Raw genomic sequence first — 19830 nt, forward strand, 5'->3', positions numbered from 1 at the left:
ACACACAGTCACACACAGACACACACAGACACACACACAGTCACACAGACACACACACATACACACACACAGTCACAGACACACACACACACACACCGTATACAGCAGCTGCCAAAGGAGACGCAAGTTTAAGACCTTTGGTGCTTTACACTTTCCAGGACACTTTCACTTTTTAAAAGCTTCTCTTTTGTGCTTTTCTGACAAAGCAGCGGCCGCAGTCACTGTCTGAGCCGTTGCCTGGGACTCCCTGGGATTCCTGTCTGTAAGATCCATCACCTCAGGGACTATTCCCTCAGACGGGCGCCCCTCGCGCTTGGAGACCCAGTTCCCGGCCCCGGGGGAGGCGCAGGGGCCCCGGGGCCCTCAGGCCGCTGCTGCTCTGGGCAGGGTCTCGGCCCTCCGGGACCTCCTTGCCGCCACCTGAGCCCCGCCCCCCCCCCTCGGCCGGCCCCCAGCTGCCCCGGGTGCTCTCCCTGTCGCACAGGCCTGAGGGGCATCAGCCTCCCCGGGAGCAGCTCCAGGCTCGGTCCAGTTTTCAGTCAAACTTTCCAGGGCAAATTGGAGAAAATCAACACAAACACAAGTGGAGGAGACGAGATGTCCGTCAGCCTCCGGCTGGGCCTGGCTCCCGCACTGGGAACCTCCCACCCAGGGCCCATGTTTGAAGACCCCACGGGCTGCGAGGGAACAGATCCTTCCTTTCCCAATAGTCAAGAACAAGCTCCCAGGGAGCCCAAGTCAGAGCCCCGAGCCTGGGCCACAAGCCGTCCCACCAGTGTCCTTGGGGGGGTCTCAGAGCGCTGCCAGGGCTACCTCCGAGTGCCAACTCCCTGCCTCCCTCTGGGACACTCAGGGCCCGGGAAGAACAGCCCCCCCGGGGCCCCAAACCCCCCAGTGACCAGCAGGGCAGCGACCGTGGGGAGGGGTCAGCTGTAGCCGGGGAAGCCCAAGGAGAGTGGGTGGCCCCACAACAGGGCTCAGCAGGATCCATGGAAGGCTGACGTCACCTCGGCCTCTGGCCCTTCTCTCTGCTGGGACCTCGGGGGGGGGGGTCTCCCCCTTTTCACCAAGCCCAGCCATGACCCTAGAAGAGCCTCCACAATGCTTCTGGGAGGGAGGAGAGCGGGGCCCCGGGCAGGAAAGGGCTTCCGCCGCTGCACAGAGGGTGCAGAAGGGACCGGAGAAGGACTGGGGGGCGAGGTAGGAGACAAAGCTGACAAAGGAGGGATAAGGGGACGCCCCGTCTAGGAGGGGCCGAGGGCAATGAGAGGCGGCAGCTCGGGTCCAGCCACAATGAGGGGAAGGTCCCAAAGGACCTGAAAGGGAGGGGGGCAAGAGCCGAGGGGGAAGGGGAGGCTGAGGGAGAGTGGGGTGCTGCCCCCCACCTTAGCACTGGCACACACTCAGGAGTTAACACCCACCCACGGCGTGCACAAGGACACAGAACCACAGACTGGGTCCCCCGGACTGGGGGCTCGGCAGCGGCCTCGCGCGTGCGCACTGTCAGGACTGATGCTGGCCTGCCCTCACTACCTATGGCTCATGCAGCTGGAGCCGGAGCTGCGCGTGCGCACTGTCAGGACTGATGCCCAGCCACCTTCCTTCTATGTGCGGCCACACAGCAGAAGCCAGAAGCGCGCGTGCGTATTGTCGCGACTGACGTCCTCCCGCCCTTATTCTTCCCGGGACTCACAGCTGACCCAGGAGTCCTTCGAGAGTAGGAACACTGACTGTACAGCTGGCACTGCGAACATGGTGCTTAGGGGGCGGGGCTGAGGAAGCACGTGCACATTGCCCCGCCCTCATTCCCAGAGATAGCTAGTCCCGCGTATCTAACGGAGGGGGAGGGGACAGCAAGGGAAGCAGGCGCAGGTACCGCGAGTGCTCAATCTTACTGTCCTCCCGCGCTTACCTCGGTGCCTCCGACAGAGCAGGAAGCGAGGAACGGAGAGCGAGGATCCGATGCAACGCTGACGCTCTTACTCCTTTACCCTCTCCGGGTCAGCGAATCAGAGGTGCATTCAGAGAAGCGGAAGGAGCATTCCCAGGATACATTTCACTGGGCGGCAAGACAGCCTATAGTGCTGCAGACCGGATGCCCGCAAAACCTACTGGGAAGTAGAGTGCGGAAGGGGAAGGCCCCGTCGTGCGCGCGCTTGAGAGTCGTTGACATAGACTACAAATCCCAGGAAGCATTACGACCCCTTTTTTTTTTTTTTACATCTCCCCCCTCCCCTCCCTGAAAGCTTTGAGGTTGTGCACTGAATGAAGGTTTGTGTAGGTTCCATTCTTTTCCTGGTGTTTGAATTCACCGGGTACTAACCCCGTTCTATCGTCCCTTAGGTCTCTCCACAATGACCGCTTTCTCTGGCCCTTATGTAACAGATAATTGGATGATGTTGTCCCGCCCCTCCCTCACAATGTCCCTGCAAACCTCAGGTTCGATTTCGGCGGGTCATTTGTAGTGGGACCAGGACCGAGAAGAGCAGTCCCCACATCCCCAACCCTTTGGGGGCTCTGGTTCGTTCTTGTGCCTCCCTCAGGGCCCCTGGATCCTTTTCCCTCGAGCTTTGTCTAGGGTTGCTGCCTGCGCCCCCTAGTGTACATTTGGTTTTGGGGACAGTCGCTGTCCAAGGTAGACCTAGGAAAAAGAGGTGGGGCTGGCTCAGGGTCCCCTGGAGGCCATATTCCAGGGCAGTCAGGAGGGGAATCTCTTTGGGATTCAGGAAAAACTATCCTGAACTCTGTGGCACGAGGTCTCCCCATTGTCCGCCCCGACAGGTTCAGTGGGGCGGTCCTCCGGGAATGGGGTGCAAAAGGGGCGTCCAGCCTTGGTTTCCGCTGCTCAGCTTTCCTGCCCTTCCTTGGCTCCTGGGCATCGTGGGGCTTCTGGTTTCCTTCTCTATGTCCAGGTTCTGTCCACGAGATGGGGGGAGTCTGTGAGGTGGGGTTGGATCCTGGGGGGGCCCCTTCCTTTCAGTTTTTTTGTGGGGTAGCTGGGGTGTGTGTGTCAGTGTTTGTGCATGTGTGTTTTGGTAGTTTTTAGTAAATAACTTCTACTTCTGTGTCTCTATTTTAGCAAATTCTGTTTCTTTTCAATATAACTTCTGATGAGTAATAAACGTAGCCCTCCTGCTAAAGCCTTCCTCCATTCCTTACATACAAGAAGTTTCTCTCTTATGAGTTCTTTGATGAGTAATAAGATTTGCTTTCTGACTGCAAACTTTCCCACACTCCTGAAATTCAAATGGTGTTTCTGTTTAGTTCTTTGAGGACAAGTAATACTCAGTGCCTGAAGACTTTCCCACATTTATTACAAATAAAGAGTTTTTCCTCCAGCTTGAGTTCTTTGAAGATAAGTGAGAAGTCCTAGTGGCTGAAAGATTTTCCACATTCATTACATCATTTCCAATATGAATTTTCTGATAGATAATAAGACTTGTTCTCTGGATAAAGGATTGCCCATACTCATTATATACAAAGGATTTCTCTCCAGTGTGAACTCTTTGAAATAGTCCTCAGACTAAAAGCCTTTTCCTCATTCCTTACATGCAAAGTATTTTTCTCCAATGTGAATTCTCTGGTGTGCAATAAGATTTATTCTCTGGCTGAAGACATTCATTATGTTGAGGTGTGAGAAATGAGAATTGAGAAATCCTTTGGTTGGTGCCACAGATTCCTTGGGTGCAAGCCCATATGGCAAGGTTTGTGGCAAAAAAGTGGGTTTATTACACTAAAAAAACCCAGCTTTTTAGTGGGCAAAATCTTATTAGGAACTTTTTTGCAAAGATTTGGGTGCACAGGCTTTGATTATGTTGAGTTTCTTTGGCCCAGAGCTGGGGACCAATCTCCAGATGAATTTGAAGCCTTAATTTTCAACTCAATAAAGGATAAAGATTATGTCCCAAGACAAGATCTCTAATTGAATTGAATGAAATTACTTATCTGGGAGTTTCCCCTATGAACAGGAGAGTAGGATCCCTCTTAGAGGGGTTTGAGATTTCTAGCCCAGAACCACCCTTCTTCCCCCAAGATCTCAGTTTACATCACTTCCCCCTCAAGTAGTCACCTCAAATTCATTTGGCACAAAGGGTTGAAGGTCTCATCTTCTGGAGCTGCTTCAAGCTGACAAGGATTGTAGAGTCATCCCTATGTTCATGGGTGTTCAGGCCAGAAGGGGAAGTACAAGATATGAAGATGACAGCAATAGCATCTAGAGGATGAGTGTCCAAGTCAGTTGTCTCACAAATGAGTAGTTGGAAGTTCATAGCATGGAGCCTGAAGGAAACAAATCTCATAAGCAGATTAAAAATGCAATGGCCAAATATGAGTAAAAAAATAATTAGAAGTGGAGTTAGTATAGGGTTAGAGACCATAGCCAGAAACCCTCCCAGAGGAAGACTGGGTGAGTAGTTTTCCATAAATGTCTTGCACCCAGCCAGCTTTCTCCAAGTACAAAGCCCAACCTTCCCTGACATACAGCAGATGGTACTGACCAGGGCACAAACATCTCCCCTTGAAGCAAGAAGATAATCCAAGGCCATTCGGTTATCTAAAACCATGTTATCAAGAGAGTCCAAAGATTCTTGGATCTCTCAGAGAGAATGTGCAGTTTTGTTGGCCAGCTGCTTGATTGTGGCAGTGAGGTTGGAAAGGATGTTTTCATGTTCTAAGTATCCCACCTAGGGAGCTAGCATTGCTGTGACTTTAACTACCAAAAAACATTTTCCCCAAATCTCTGCCTTTGTCTCCTCAAAGGGCTGGGGATAGTGTTTAAGGCAGTGGCATTATATACAGTGAAAGGAGTTCTTAGGTAATCTAGGGTGCAAGACCCAGAGTGTTTAAAAGGGATTAAAAATCAGGGAGAGAGAATTACGGGCTGGGGAGGGTTCCAGTCAGAAACATTTCTCCTAATAGGTCCCTCAGAAACATTGAAGTAGAATGGAGAACTTACTGTACAGAGAACAGCACATCCTTTAGGTACACAGATAGTACCTTAGAGGTCAGGTTTTGTAGTAGTTTTCTGGTTAATTGTCCCTAACGTGCTTGTAGTTACATAACATTCTATCAATTGGAATGTCAGTTTTCAGGAAGTCATGAAGAAGCTTCATGGAAGGTGCTGTAGAAGCATGATGAGTGAGTTTGCCAGGATAATCTTGGAATGGATGCCCTACAGTTATTTCTTGGAGTGATCCATAGTCATAGGTACAGTTAGCCTTTGACCCACCTGTGCAGCTGGTACAGGTTGCCGAGGTGAAATTGCAGCAGGCTTGAGAAGAGTCATATTCACTTGCACCAACAGTATTGGTGGTACAAGTCAGCATCCCAACATCAGGGGTGTAAACATGGCCATTATGGGCCATGGTGACATCTACTGTCCCTGTGAGATGGGTGTGGTAATATGTAGGTATGAGATCTTTTTCAGCAAAACAAAATCTGGATAGGTCAGTGTGTAGCTAGTACAAATGGGATGATGTCCAGGGTGGAAATGGTGACATTTGGGAATGGCACCTTTGCAAAAAATGCATTAGGTCACATCTTTGGGCCACCTTGGGGGTGTTGATGGCACACCCAACAATCTTGAATGTCCCCATTACCCAGAGAGTTCCCTAGGGGCTCACAGAATAAGACTAGGAAAGCTGGAGAAAGAATATTAGGAGTAAAGTTCTCATGGTGAGAAAATAAAGAAGGAGATTAGTGAGAGAAAGAAGGACACAGACAATTTCCCCTTCTTTCTCCAGAGCGTTTTCAGGAGTCCTGTGGAACAGAAACGTCAGGTCCTCTATGGGCTCATGGGAATATTCTGAGGTATCGGAAGGAGAGGTCACAGCAGCAGCATTTTTAATCCTGGAAACATGAGTCCAGCTGGAGGACCCTTCCAGTTTGACTGACATTGGGGTGGTCAGAATGACCTTGTATGGTCCTTTCCACTTTATACCCAGAGGGTCAGCACCTTGAGGCTTCCAAGATTTCAAGTGTACCATGTCCCCTGGATTCACAGGGGAGGCAGTCTGAGCATGAGCATCTGTAGGTTTAGGAAGATGCTCACCTGTGTATTCAGAAAGGGCCTTCTGGTCTTGTGCTGTGTGGCAAACTGGGTAACCAGATGGTGTTCTGGATCTACAAGAAAGTTGGTGGTTAAGAAAGGCCTCCCATACAGAAGTTCAAAGAGGCTCAGCTTAAAAATGTCAACAAAGACCAGAAGCAACTTGAAACCCCTGCAAGAGGGCAGCCTCTGAAGCTGAGATGCACCAAAGTGGGAATTGATTCTTTGTTGCTTGTGCTCATTTTGGCCTAATGCCATCAAGAAAACATGGATACTCCTGAATTGCTTCATTTGAATTGTCTTAGAGATTCTGATGCTCACCTGGCAGGATAAGCTACTCGAACTAAACTGCCCGGCATTCCAATTTGACTGCAGAGAGTGCAACTCCGTTGGGCTAGCCACATGGTTCAAATGCTAAACGTGTACTTGCCAAAATTAGATTATTTTATGGAAAACTCACACAGGACAGGCGCTCACAAGATGGTCAGAAAAAAGTGAGAAATGGACACCCTCAAGGTCTTTCTTAGGAATGTTGGAACTGACTGCATGACATGAGAAATACTAGCACAGGACTGCCCAGCATGGAGGGCCCTCATCAGAGAAGGTGCTGTGCTCTAGGAGTAAAGCAAAATTGGATTCGCTGAGAAGAATGTGAGAGATGCACAAAGTTAGAGAATCCACCCCTAATGTTCATGGGGATCTGTGACAGAGCATTCTGACTCATACTGATCTGCTCAGCCACAGTTGAACATACTAATACAATGATAGCATTTTAGTCCTCTTTGAGGAAAAAGGACAATAACTACTGATTAAAAAAAGAAGAAATTAAGGGGTAGAAAAAGGATTTTACTGGGAGAAGAGGGAAGGTGTGATGACGGCGTATTTAAAATCAGCCAGAGTCAGGAATTCAGGTTAAGGGGAAAATCTTCAATCTTTATTCTCAGTAGAGGTGAAGAAGGATTGCAATAGCAATATGGGCAGCTGCGACAGGAAGCCAGCCAGCAGAGGGGGATTGGAGGTGAAGGACGGTCATCGTGATAGCAATGTGAGCAGCTGTGACAAGACACCAGCCAGCAGTCTCTCTTTCCACTCCCCTGCCTCCACACACCAAAAACGTCACTTCCTATACAACACATCAGGACTTGCACAAAGAGTGGGCGGGGGGGGCATTCTTTCTCCGAACATATATTTAATAGAGTATGGTCCAATTATTATTTAGCCTCATGTGTTTGGGACCTCAGTGCATCAACTCGAGCCTCAACCCATTACAGGAAGGGGAGGTAAAAATGAGGTAAATTATATCACATATAGAATAACAAAAGACCTATCACAGTAGTAGAGGGAAAGAAAGGAGATGATGAGCATTGTTTGAATCTTAATCTCATCAGATTTAGCTCACATAGAGAATAACATATATATATATATATATATGTATATATATATATATATATATATATACATATATATATATATATATACATATATATATATATACATACATACTTAGTTTGGGAAAGAAATCTGTTCCACTTTATAGGGAAATAGATGAGGAAAGAGGAAAGAAAAGAGGAAGGATAATAAAAAGGAGAGCAGACTAAGGAAAGTGGGGTCAGAAGCACTGGCGAGGAAGGAAAGGGAGAAAGGAGAAAGAAAAGTATAAATGGGAAAAAATTGGATGGAGGAAATATGAATATGAATGAGATAAACTATTCCATAAAATGGAAACATAACAGTGTGGATTAAAAGTCAGAACCTTACAATATGTTGTTTACAAGAAACACATTTGAAGCAGAGAGACACACAGAGAATAAGGGTAAAAGGCTGGAGCAGAATATATTATGCTTTAGCAGGAGTTAAAAAAAAAAAAAAAAAAAAAAAAAAAAGCTGGGCTAGTGATTTTTGATCTCAGACCAAGCTAAAACAGAATAAAAGTAAGGAAACTACATCTTGCTAAAGGGTATCATAGATAAGACACTTAACACCATATACCAAGATAAGATCAAAATGGGACCAGGATTTAGGTATAAAGGACGAGATAATAAATAAATTAGAGGAACATAGGATAGTTTATCTCTCAGACTTGTAGAGGAGAAAGAAATTTGTGACCAGAGATGAACTAGAGACCATTACTGATCACAAAATAGAAATTTTTGATTACATCAAATTAAAAAGTCTTTGTACAAACAAAACTAATGCAAATAAGATTAGAAGGGAAGCAACAAACTAGGAAAATATCTTCATAGTTAAAGGTTCTGATAAAGGCCTCATTTCCAAAATACATAGAAAATTGACTCTAATTTATAAGAAATCAAGCCATTCTCCAATTGATAAATGGTCAAAGGATATGAACAGACAATTTTCAGATGATGAAATTGAAACTATTTCCACTCATGTGAAAGAGTGTTCCACATTACTATTGATCAGAGAAATGCAAATTAAGACAACTCTGAGATACCACTATACACCTGTCAGATTGGCTAAGATGACAGGAAAAAATAATGATAAATGTGGGAGGGGATGCGGGAAAACTGGGACACTGATGCATTATTGGTGGAATTGTGAACGAATCCAACCATTCTGGAGAGCAATCTGGAATTATGCCCAAAAACTTATAACTTATTATAACTGTGCATACCCTTTGATCCAGCAGTGCTACTACTGGGTTTATACACTAAAGAAGGGAAAGGGACCTGTATGTACCAAAATGTTTGTGGCAGCCCTGTTTGTAGTGGCTAGAAACTGGAAAATGAATGGATGCCCATCAGTTGGAGAATGGTTGGGTAAATTATGGTATATGAATATTATGGAATATTATTGTTCTGTAAGAAATAACCAGCAGGATGAATACAGAGAGGCTTAGAGAGACTTATATGTACTGATACTAAGTGAAATGAGCAGAACCAGGAGATCATTATATACTTCAACAACAATACTGTATGAAGATGTATTCTGATGGAAGTGGATTTCTTTGACAAAGAGAAGATTTAACTTGGTTTCAGTTGATCAATGATGGACAGAAGCAGCTACACCCAAAGAAAGAACACTGGGAAATGAATGTAAACTGTTTGCATTTTTGTTTTTCTTGCCGGGTTATTTTTACCTTCTGAATCCAATTCTCCCTCTGTAACAAGAAAACTGTTTGGTTCTGCACACATATATTGTATCTAGGATATACTGCAACATATTTAACATATATAGGACTGTTTGCCATCTAGGGGAGGGGGTGGAGGGAGGGAGGGGAAAAAATTGGAACAGAAATGAATGCAAGGGATTATGTTGTAAAAAATTACCCTGGCATGGGTTCTGTCAATAAAAAGTTATTTTAAAAAAAAAAGGATACCATAGATAATGAAATAATATCAATACTAAACATATATTTACCAAGTAGTATAGCAACCAGATTCTTAAAGGAGAAGTTAAATTTAAGTTGCAGGATGAAATAGCAAAACTAGACTAGTGGGGGATCTCCACCTCCCTCTCTCAGAATTAGATAACCACAAAACAAGAAAGACGTTAAGGAGGTGAATAGAATTTTATAAAAGTTAGGTATGATAAACTTCTAGAGAAATTGAATGGGAATAGAAAGGAATTTACTCTTTTCTCAGCAGTATATACATGGAACTCACACAAAAACTGACCATATACTAGAGCATAAAAACCTCACAATAAAATGCAAAAAGATAGAAATATTAAATGCATCCCTTTCAGGTCATGATGCAATAAAAATTACATGGAATAAGGAGCCAAGGAAAAAACAGACAAATCACTAACTGGAAACTAAATAATCTAATCATAAAGAATGGGTGGGTCAAATAACAAATTATAGAAACAATCAACAATTTCATCCAAGAGAAAGATAATAATGATTCAACATACCAAAACATATGGGATGTGGCCAAGAAGTTCTTAGAGGAAATTTTATATCTTCAGATGAGAAAAAAGGGATCAATTAATTGGACATATAACTAAAAAAGCTAGAAAAAAGGACAAATTAAAATCCCCAACTAAATACCAAATTAGAAATTCTGAAAACCAGAGGAGAGATTAATAAAACTGAAATCAAGAAAATTATTGAACTAATAAATAAAACAAAGAGTAGGTCTTATGAAAAACTCACAAAATAGATCTTTGTTTAATTTGCTTAGAAAAAGGAAAAAAGGAATTACCAGTATCAAAATGAAAGGGGTGAACTTAACCAGCAATGAAGAGGAAATTAAGCAAAAATTAGGAACTATTTTGCCCAACTCTTTGCCAATAAATCTGACAATCTAATGAAATGGTTGCATACTTACAAAAATAGAAATTGCCCTGATTAACAGAAGAGTGAATAAAATACTTAAATTGCCCCATTTTGGAAAAAGAAATTGAATAAGTCATTAATGATCCCCCTAAGAAAAAATCTCTAGGGCCAGATGGATTTAACAGTGAATTCTACCAAACATTTACAAAACAATTAATTTCAATAGTATATAAACCATTTAGAAAAATAGGCAAAGAAATCCTACAAGATCCCTTTTATGACACAAATATGGTGATAACTAAACAAGAAGAGCTAAAACAGAGAAATAAAAGTATAGACCAGTTTCCCTAAGGAATATTGATGTAGAGCCAAGATGACAGAGAGCAGACACCACTTTCTATAACCTCGTCTAACCTCTCAAACCAAGATTAAGCCTCTAAAACTGGTTTTGAAATTAAAGAATCCACAAATATTTGGAGTACAATCCATTTCTAGAAGAAAATATCTTGGAAGAAGTTCAGAACAGGTCTATTTCAACTGGGCAGGGGGACAGCCTGTCAAACGAAGATCGCAGCATAGGAAGACTGGACTAAGAAGCTGGAGCGGAGAGTCAGAACATTGTCGCTTCCATGCACCTGGGAATCTTCTGTGAGCCTTTTAGACTGCTGTCCTGATTGCAAACAGGTGGTCTGGCAGATTTGCCTTTTGTAAAAGACAAATTGTAAAACACTGAGCCCTGGGCCTAGCTGCCATTACTTAACATTGGAAATCAATCAGCAGAACTGCCCCAAGGCAAATTAAAACAGCTGTTGCTCCTTTGCATTGAACAGATCTCAAGCCTTAAAAAAGTGAATAAAAAACAAAAAAGAACTCTCACCATAGACAACTTTTATGGAGAGGGAAAACAGAACCTCAAATCCCGAGGTTCCTAATGCAAAGCAACTCCAGAAGGAGCCACAAAGATAGACATGAACTAATCCTCACTTCACAAGACTTGCATAAAGGATCTAAAAAGAGAGTTAGAAGAAAAATAGGGAAATGAAATGAGATTATTGCAAGAAGGAATGGAAAAAATGGAAAAAGAATGCAATGAATAAAAATATTTAATTGGCCAATTGCAAAAGGAGCTAAAAAAGTTAACTAAAGAAAATAATACACTAAAAATTAGAATTGGACAAAGGAAATGAATGACTGAATAAGACTTCAAGAATCAGTCAAACAAAAACCAAAAGAAAAAAGAAAAATATCTCCTAGGAAAAACAATAGACCTGGAAAATAGATCTAGGAGAGACAATCTAAGGATTATTGGGCTTCCTGAAAGCCATAATGAAAAAAAGAACCTAGACATTATCTTCCAGATAATCATAAAAAAAGTGTCCTGATATTTTAGAATCAGAAGGTAAAATCGCCATCAAAAGAATCCACCAATTACCTCCTGAAAGAGACCCCAAAATTAAATCCCCAAGGAATATCATGCCTAAATTTCAAACTATCATATTAAGGAAAAGATATTATAAGCAGCTAGAAAGAAAAAGAAATTAAATACTAAGAAGCTACAATTAAGATTACCCAGGATTTAGCAGCTTCCACCTTAAAGGATTGAAGGTCCTGGAATCTGTTATTCCAAAAAGCAAAGGAATTGGGATTACAGCCAAGAAAAAGCTATCCAGCTAAAATGAGCATTATCTTTCAGGGAAGAAGATGGACATTCAATAATATAGGTGAATTTCACCTATTTATAATTAAAAGACCAGAATTGAACAAAAAATTTGATCTCCAAACATAGAACTCAAGAAAAGCATTAAAAGGTAAAAAGGAAAGAACTCTTAAGTACTATATTTCTGTTATGGGTATACTTAGAGAATGTGGGTATAATTTCATTTTATTATGATAATATGAAAAAGAAACTAGAGGTAGAAAGAGGATTATACAGAAAGAAGAGGAAAAAAGACAAAATAAGGGAAATTACATCTCATGAAGAGGCAAAGAAAACCCATTATAATTGAAGGAAAGAAGGGATGGGGATGAGCATTGTGTGAATCTTATTCTCATCAGTTTTGGCTCTAAGAGAGAATATCAGATATATTTGGTATCATAAAGAAACTTGTCTCACCTTATAGGGAAGTAGAAGGGAAAGGGGGAAAAGAAAGGAAAGATTAATAGAAGGGAAAACAGAAGAATTAGGGAAAAGGAGTAAAAAAGGGAGAGGACTGTTTGAGGGAGGTGGTCATCAAAAGCAAAATACTGGGGAGGAGGGAAGCGGGGATAGGAAAGAGAAAAGCATAACCTAGGGTACATAAGATGGCAGGAAAGAGTAACTTTGCCCAACTTTATGCCAATAAATTTGATAACCTAAGTGAAATGGAGGAATATCTACAAAAATATAGATTGCCCAGATTAACAGAAAAGCTAATTTAACTAGTCCCATTTTAGAAAAAGCTATTAATCAACTCCCTAAGGAAAAATTCCCAGGACCAGATGGATTTACAGGTAAATTCTACCAAACATTTAAAGAACAATTAACTCCAATACTATATAAACTATTTGAAAAATAGGGAATGAAGGACTCCTACCAAATTCACTTTATGACAGAGACATGATACTGATACCTAAACCAGGGAGGATGAAAATAGAGAAAGAAAATTATAGACCAATTTTCCTAATGAATATTGATGCAAAAATCTTAAATAGGGACAGCTAGGTGGCACAGTGGATAGAGCACCAGCCGGTCCCCCAGACTGTGAGCAATCCAATATAGGTTAAAGATGTGCAATTTGATGCACCTACCTTAAGGATGGAGAACTGATATATTTTGATCTACTCAGTAAAATGAAGTAGGCAAATTTGATTTTAGACAACACATTAGCATAAAAGAAAATTAAAATCATTCAATTAAAAATGTAAATGTTCTCTATAATGGGAAAAAAGAGACAGCAATGGTTTCTTGCTGAAGGTGGCTAGAATCAGGTCATAAGACTTAAATTTTCTCCAATCACTTTAGTCCTTGTGATGTGTATGAACAAGAGGACCAAGATGTCTTTGGAGAAAAGAAATGGTTGGGAGGAGGTGGTCGGGGACAGCTTACTGATCACAACAACATCCCTAGTGGATAGTGAAGTGGATGCAAGAGCAGGCTGACTTGACTGTAACCCTCCCCATAAAGAGAGCCCTAACTAAACATAGAATCTAAATTGCATTTCAGAATGACTGGAGCAATTCCAAACTCCAAGGACAATGAGTCTATCTTATTGTGCAACTCAGGTTACTTTCTCAAAAGAAGAGCCACACACTTAACTATATGAGGGAATGCTTCAAGTCACCAAGAACAAGGGAAGCTGAATCCAAAAAAATCAAATTAAAACAATCCAAAGGGTCAAACCTAAATTTCATCTCCCAAGCTACCATGGACAAAGATGACAAAAGGTGTGAATAGTGGGGACAGGAAGGGTCGGGAGACGCTGGCCACAGCAGTGCTTTGGTGATGGATTGATGAACCGATTCCACCATTCTGGAAACCAATTCAGACTTATTCACAGAAAGTGACTATTGTGTACATGTCCTTTGACTCTGAAATGCCGGTAAAAAATGAAAGAAAATGTCCCATACACCAAAGAATTCATAACAGGATTTTTCCAAACACCAATCAACCAGAAACAAAGTTGGGCCTATTCAATCCTGCTTGGCTCATGGAGCCCAGCCCCTTCTGAGAAGGGCTCGCCATGCTGGGCGATCCTGGGCCAGTGGCTCCCATGTCATACAATCAATTCTAGAGTTCTTAAGAGAAACCTGTCTCTGTTCTGATTTTTCCCTTACCTCCCTTAAAAAAAAAAAAAAGAGAGAGAGAGAGAGAGAGACCTGACACTTTTTCTTGTGACACTTGTGAAAGCTTGCCCTGGGTAAGTTCTCCATAAAATAACTTATACTGACTGGGGAAAGGCTAAACAAATCATGGCATGTGAATAACATGGAATATATAAGAAACATATAAGGAATATATAAACATATAAGGAAACAAGGAATATATAAGAAACATAAGGAATTTATAAGAAATGACAAATGTTGAAGGATGTATGTATGATGTGACACAGGGTAAAATAAGAAACAGGAAAACAATATACACAATTTCTATAGTAACAAACTGAAAGGACAAGAAAACAATCAAACTAATGGTTTAAAATTGTAGTGACTGCACTTGGCTCTGAAGAGCCGTGAGATTTTGCAGGGAGAGGGGATCAAAGGTGTAAACTTGTCCTGGGACTTTCCATTTATTTGTGGGTTCATTGTGCTGAACTTTTTTCTTCAGAATTAAGGAATGGCTTTCTGAGAGGGGTTAGTAGGAAAAATACAATAGGAACCATAGGTCATGTGAAAACAAAGGATGTAGTCAAATTTACTTAAAAAAAAAAAAGAAAATGAATTGAAATATTGAAATAATAACAGGTATGTATATTACATCAGTAAAAACTACATGAAAATGGTTCAAACTCTCCACAACTATGTAAACAAAAATGAAAAAGAAACTCTCAAACACAAGCTCCAATCGAAGAAATCCACTGAGATGTATTCAGTGAGCGCTGCTGGCAGGTCTGTGGAGAAGCAGACACTATGATCTACAACTGTTAGAGTGAAAAAACAAACAAACAAACAAAAAAACCAGTGTAATTCTTCTGTAAAGGAGCAGAGACAAGCCATAAAATCTGTACATCGGTTCATCCCTTTGAACCTAGAGATGATGTTACAAAAGATCAGGGACCACTGAGGCAACTCCCACCTTGTCATGGTTGTTCACTTGTTTCTCAGATTTTTCATGACTTCATGTGGGGTTTTCTTGGCAAAGACACTGGAGTGGTTTGCCATTTCCTTCAGCCCATTTTATAGATGAGGAAACAGAGACCTGGAGAGATTAACAGACTTACCTAGAGTCATGAAGGTAACAATGATCAGCAGTAGAATCTGGTCCCGACTCCAGGGCAGCGCCCATTTCACTGAGCCTCCTGACACAGAAATGGAACAGATTAAGGAGAAGTTGTTGCTTGATTTTCACTCATTCAGAAAAGGACGTCTTCTCCCTTTGGCAGCCAACAGCTCTGAAATCTGCAGCAAGACACTTGATCTCTTTGGTATCTTAGAAAATACTTCTTTATACTCACATTTCTCTAGTTTTTAATAAATAAAATAATAATTTTATAAATAAAAAGCCATTCTCTAGTTCTTTATTATGGTCAACTGTTTTTACATAAATAAAGCCTCACTCCAACTTTGTTGACACCAAGATCCAATTCCTCAAATCTAGACCACAGATGATCTTTTTCTCCACCTGAAAGCTGTTTCTTCATACACAGAGTTCATATTAAAACACCATTTTTTTTTCTTTTGACGGAGGCAATTGGGATTAAGTGGCTTGCCCAGGGTCACACAGCCAAGAAGTATTAAGTGTCTGAGGCCACATTTGAACTCAGGTCCTCCTGACTTCAGGGCTCATGTTCTACCCACTGCACCACCTAGATGCCCCTAATGTGCTTCTTTTTCTACTCACATATCAATGTTCATCCACAAGAGAGACAATGTCCCATACCTTCTGACACTAAGTACAAATTACTTCATTTACAAAAAAGGACTTTTCCCCCTGCCCTTTTCTTCATTAAATTCTCCATATAAAAAGAGCTTTAAAGAGATCGCTTTTCCGAGAAAGGATTTCTTTTTAAGCATCCAGTCTAAAGTTGGGAACCTGAACCCATTGTTCCTAGTTCCACTTTTGGGGAGCAAGCAGATCACACTAATTCCTCCTCCACGTGTCAGCCGTTCAGATACTTTGAAAATGACTAGAAGTTCCTCTGGCTAGGCTAGATCACTCTAAGCTGCTCACCTCAGGAAAAAAAAAAAAATTGGCCCAGCAACACCCTGCTGTTTCCCAGCATGGAACACATGACTTCACATATGTTTGAACTAGGGCAGAGAAAAGTGAAACTTACTTATTTCTGGAAAACATAACTCTTAAGACATGCAAAGAGTGCCATAGATTTTGGTTGCTATATTATGCTAGTCTCAAATAGAGATTTAAACCAAACCTCCAAATCTTACTCCAATTGCTGTTGAATCAATCACTGACTCTCCCCCTAAACTCTAACTTGGATATTTGAAGATCTGTTTAAAATCCAAGTGTAAGACCTAACAGTTATCCATGCTAAATTCTTTCTTCGAAATTTAGCCTGTTCTGGACACTACCAGTAGCTATGTTCACTCTCTCCACCAGATTTGTGTCGTCTGAAAATTGGATAAGCAAAGTTCATTTATGTTTTCAGCCAAGTCACTTAGAAAAAATATTCTAACAGTGAAGTTTCCTAGACTTTTTAAATGCAAACTTTTCGATATAATTTATTAAATCATTAGTGGCTCTTAAGGACTGACCTTAAACCCATTTGGGGATCTATTTGTCTAAATCAGTTTTATGAGCATTATCATGAAACTTAGTCAATTGTTTTGCCAGAACTTATGTAAGTTTGATTGGTCACCATATTGTCCTGATCTTCCAGTTGGAAGGAAAAAAGAAAAGAAATCAATTTGGGCCAGTGAAATTTATAATTTTGAAAGTGTCATGGGTTTTTCTTTTTCATTTAATGCCTTCAATTTTGTAACAACTGAAATTGCTTTCTCCAAAGTAACCCATGATCTTTGTTGTTGAATCTTTTCTTAATCTTTATCTTTCTAAACTGCTTTGTAACAAAGGAAACTCTTATCTACTTTCTCTTCCTGGATACTCTGGGTATTTCTTACACTAACCTCTCCTGGTTCATCACCTGCCTTTCTGATTACTTCTGTCTCCTTTACTGACTCATCATTCATGTCACATCTTCTAACTCACCAAGGTTCTACTCTAGGCCTACTCCTGTTTTCTCTGTACTGTCTTTCTCAGTAACCTCTGGAGCCTCCATGGGTCCATTAGCTATCATATCCACGCAGCTGTTTTTCCAGGTTCAGCTGTCTCTCCTCCAAACTCCAGTACTGTATCACCAATTGTCTGTTCAGACATTTCAAACAACTTAGATTCGATGTGCTTAACACTGAATTTACCATTTTAAACTCTAAAGCCTTCTTTCTTCCAAACTTCCCTACTCCTCTCAAAGACACCGACGTCCTCCAAAATAGATTTTTCAACTTGACATGATTCTTGACTCCTGACTTTGCCTTACTCTACATATCCAGTTGCTGAATCTTGTTGTATCTACACAAATTCACTTACATCCAAGTACTTCGCTTGACTCAGTTACTATCCTAGTTAATGCTTTCATTCCTTCACCTAGATTATTGCAAGTCTTCTACATGGCTGTCTACTCCAAGTCTTCCATATGCCAGCCCAATCTACCCACAACGGCTCAAGTGATTTTCCTTAATCCCAGCTCTGATCCTATCATTCCTGTATTGAAACAAATCCAGTGATTTCCTACTGCCTCTAGAATACAATCTCATCCTCTAGCTTTTAAAGCCTAGACTTAGCCTACCTTTCCGCCTTCTTAGACATTGTTCCCACTCTGAAATCTCACCAACTTGACCTTCTCCCTGTTCTTCACACACAATACTGTATAGCTTAGACCTCTTGTGAAACCGCAAAGACTGGGCTACTTACAAGTAATGTCACCTGTTATGAGAGCCACCTGCCAGTGGCTGCTGGGGATCTAATTCCGACCAGCAGAATAGATCCCTTCATGTGAGGATGACAACAATACAAAGAGACCGAGAGGCAGTTCTCTGACCTCTCTCCTCTTCCCTCTTATTTATTTTATTCCCAATCCACAAGCAACATCTGAGTCAGAAAAGGCTGATTTCCAATTCCTTTAAGTGTGTAATAATTCACAGCTGTGGGGGCTTATGGAGACTGCCCTGCCCCTTAATGATGCAAACCTTTTAACCCTTTATAGTAGGAGTCCTCAAACTTTTTCAATAGGGGGCCAGTTCACTGTCCCTCAGACTGTTTGGGACGGACTATAGTAAAAACAAAAACTTTGTTTTGTGGGCCTTTAAATAAAGAAACCTCATAGCCCTGGGTGAGGGGGATAATCATCCTCAGCTGCCGCATCTGGCCCGCGGGCAGTAGTTTGAGGACCCTTGCTACAAGCTCTGGGTTTCACTTAGGTGTGGTCCTTAACAAGTGATCATCACCCCAAGCTTGGAAAACAGCTTCCTCCTTATCTCTGTTTACGAGTCAGTCTTTCCCTTTAGGATGGAGCTTGGGGCCATTTTTTACAAGATCACCCCTGAATGACAAATGCCCTCCAACACTATGTTAAATTTAAGGACTTTGTATTTACATGTATAGTCAACTTTACATTCATTCTGTTATCTATACATAAACACACACACGCGTATATATACTTGCCTCCCACTTCAGAATATAATTTCTAATAGTTTCATTCTTTGTGTTTGAATCTCTGACATTTAGCATAGTGTTTGGTCAAAAAAAAAATCAATACTTAAGATGTATCTGAATTGATTTCACATGTTTTATGGATATTTAATTTCATAGTACCTTTCCCATACTAAGACAGAAAGCCATCCTTTATAACATTTAAGAGGGGAAATTAAGGGCTCAATTATTATTATTTTGCTGAGGCAATTGGGATTAAGTGACTTGCCCAGGGTCACAAGCTAGGAAGTGTTAAGTATCTGAAATCAGATGTGAACTCAGGCCCTCCTGACTTCAGGGTTGGTGCTCTGTGTGGAATGGAAAGATGAGATGAAGAATTGACAGGGATGTGTGAATACTTTTATTTTATTTTTTAATAGCTTTTTATTTATAAGTTATATGCATGGGTAATTTTACAGCATTGACAATTGCCAAACCTTTTGTTCCAATTTTTCTCCTCTTTCCCCCTACATCCTCCCCTAGATGGCAGGATGACCAATACATGTTAAATATATTAAAGTATAAATTAAATACAAAATAAGTATACATGACCAAACCGTTATTTTGCTGGACAAAAAGAATCGGACTCTGAAATATTGTACAATTAGCCTGTGAAGGAAATCAAAAATGTAGGCAGGCGAAAATATAGGGATTGGGAATTCAATGTAATGGTTCTTAGTCATGTCCCAGAGTTCTTTCGCTGGGCATAGCTGGTTCAATTCATTCCTGCTCCATTGGAACTGATTTGCTTCACTTCATTGCTGAAGATGGCCAGGTCCATCAGAATTGATCATCATATAATATTGTTGTTGAAGGATATAATGATCTGGCCCTGCTCATTTCACTCAGCATCAGTTCGTGTAAGTCTCTCCAGGCCTTTCTGAAATCATCCTGCTCGCCATTTCTTACCAAACAATAACATTCCACAATATTCATATATCACAATTTGTTCAGCCATTCTCCAACTGATGGGCATCCACTCAGTTTCCAGTTTCTGGCCACTACAAAGAGGGCTGCCACAATATTCTTGTATATACAGGTCCCTTTCCCTTCTTTAGTATCTCTCTGGGGTATAAGCCCAGTAGTAACACTGCTGGATCAGAGAGTATGCAGTTTGATAACTTTTTGAGCATAGTTCCAAAT

At 41.4% G+C, this 19830-nt stretch overlaps 1 protein-coding gene and 1 long non-coding RNA gene across 9 annotated transcripts in view; both read right to left on the bottom strand.

The window, feature by feature from the left end:
• Nucleotides 1-2906, bottom strand: part of LOC127563075 (zinc finger protein 260-like) — a 298396-nt gene extending 295490 nt beyond the window's left edge. For 4 of the 8 annotated variants that reach the window (XM_051999298.1, XM_051999296.1, XM_051999300.1 and 1 more), the window contains exon 1: nucleotides 1913-2898. The gene's annotated coding sequence lies outside the window, so the exon portion shown is untranslated. Of the gene's footprint in view, nucleotides 1-1912 lie in introns of all 8 variants that reach the window. The other 4 variants (XR_007953883.1, XM_051999301.1, XM_051999302.1 and 1 more) reach the window with 3 other exon arrangements.
• Nucleotides 2907-3897: 991 nt separating this feature from the next.
• Nucleotides 3898-15282, bottom strand: LOC127563091 (uncharacterized). The gene is made up of 2 exons (XR_007953889.1): nucleotides 15203-15282; nucleotides 3898-4278 (listed from the first exon to the last, which is right to left on the bottom strand). It is a non-coding gene; the product is annotated as an uncharacterized LOC127563091 (long non-coding RNA).
• Nucleotides 15283-19830: the final 4548 nt, after the last annotated feature.

The sequence above is a fragment of the Antechinus flavipes genome, chromosome 4, assembly GCF_016432865.1.
Source record: "Antechinus flavipes isolate AdamAnt ecotype Samford, QLD, Australia chromosome 4, AdamAnt_v2, whole genome shotgun sequence".
Taxonomy (NCBI): domain Eukaryota; kingdom Metazoa; phylum Chordata; class Mammalia; order Dasyuromorphia; family Dasyuridae; genus Antechinus; species Antechinus flavipes.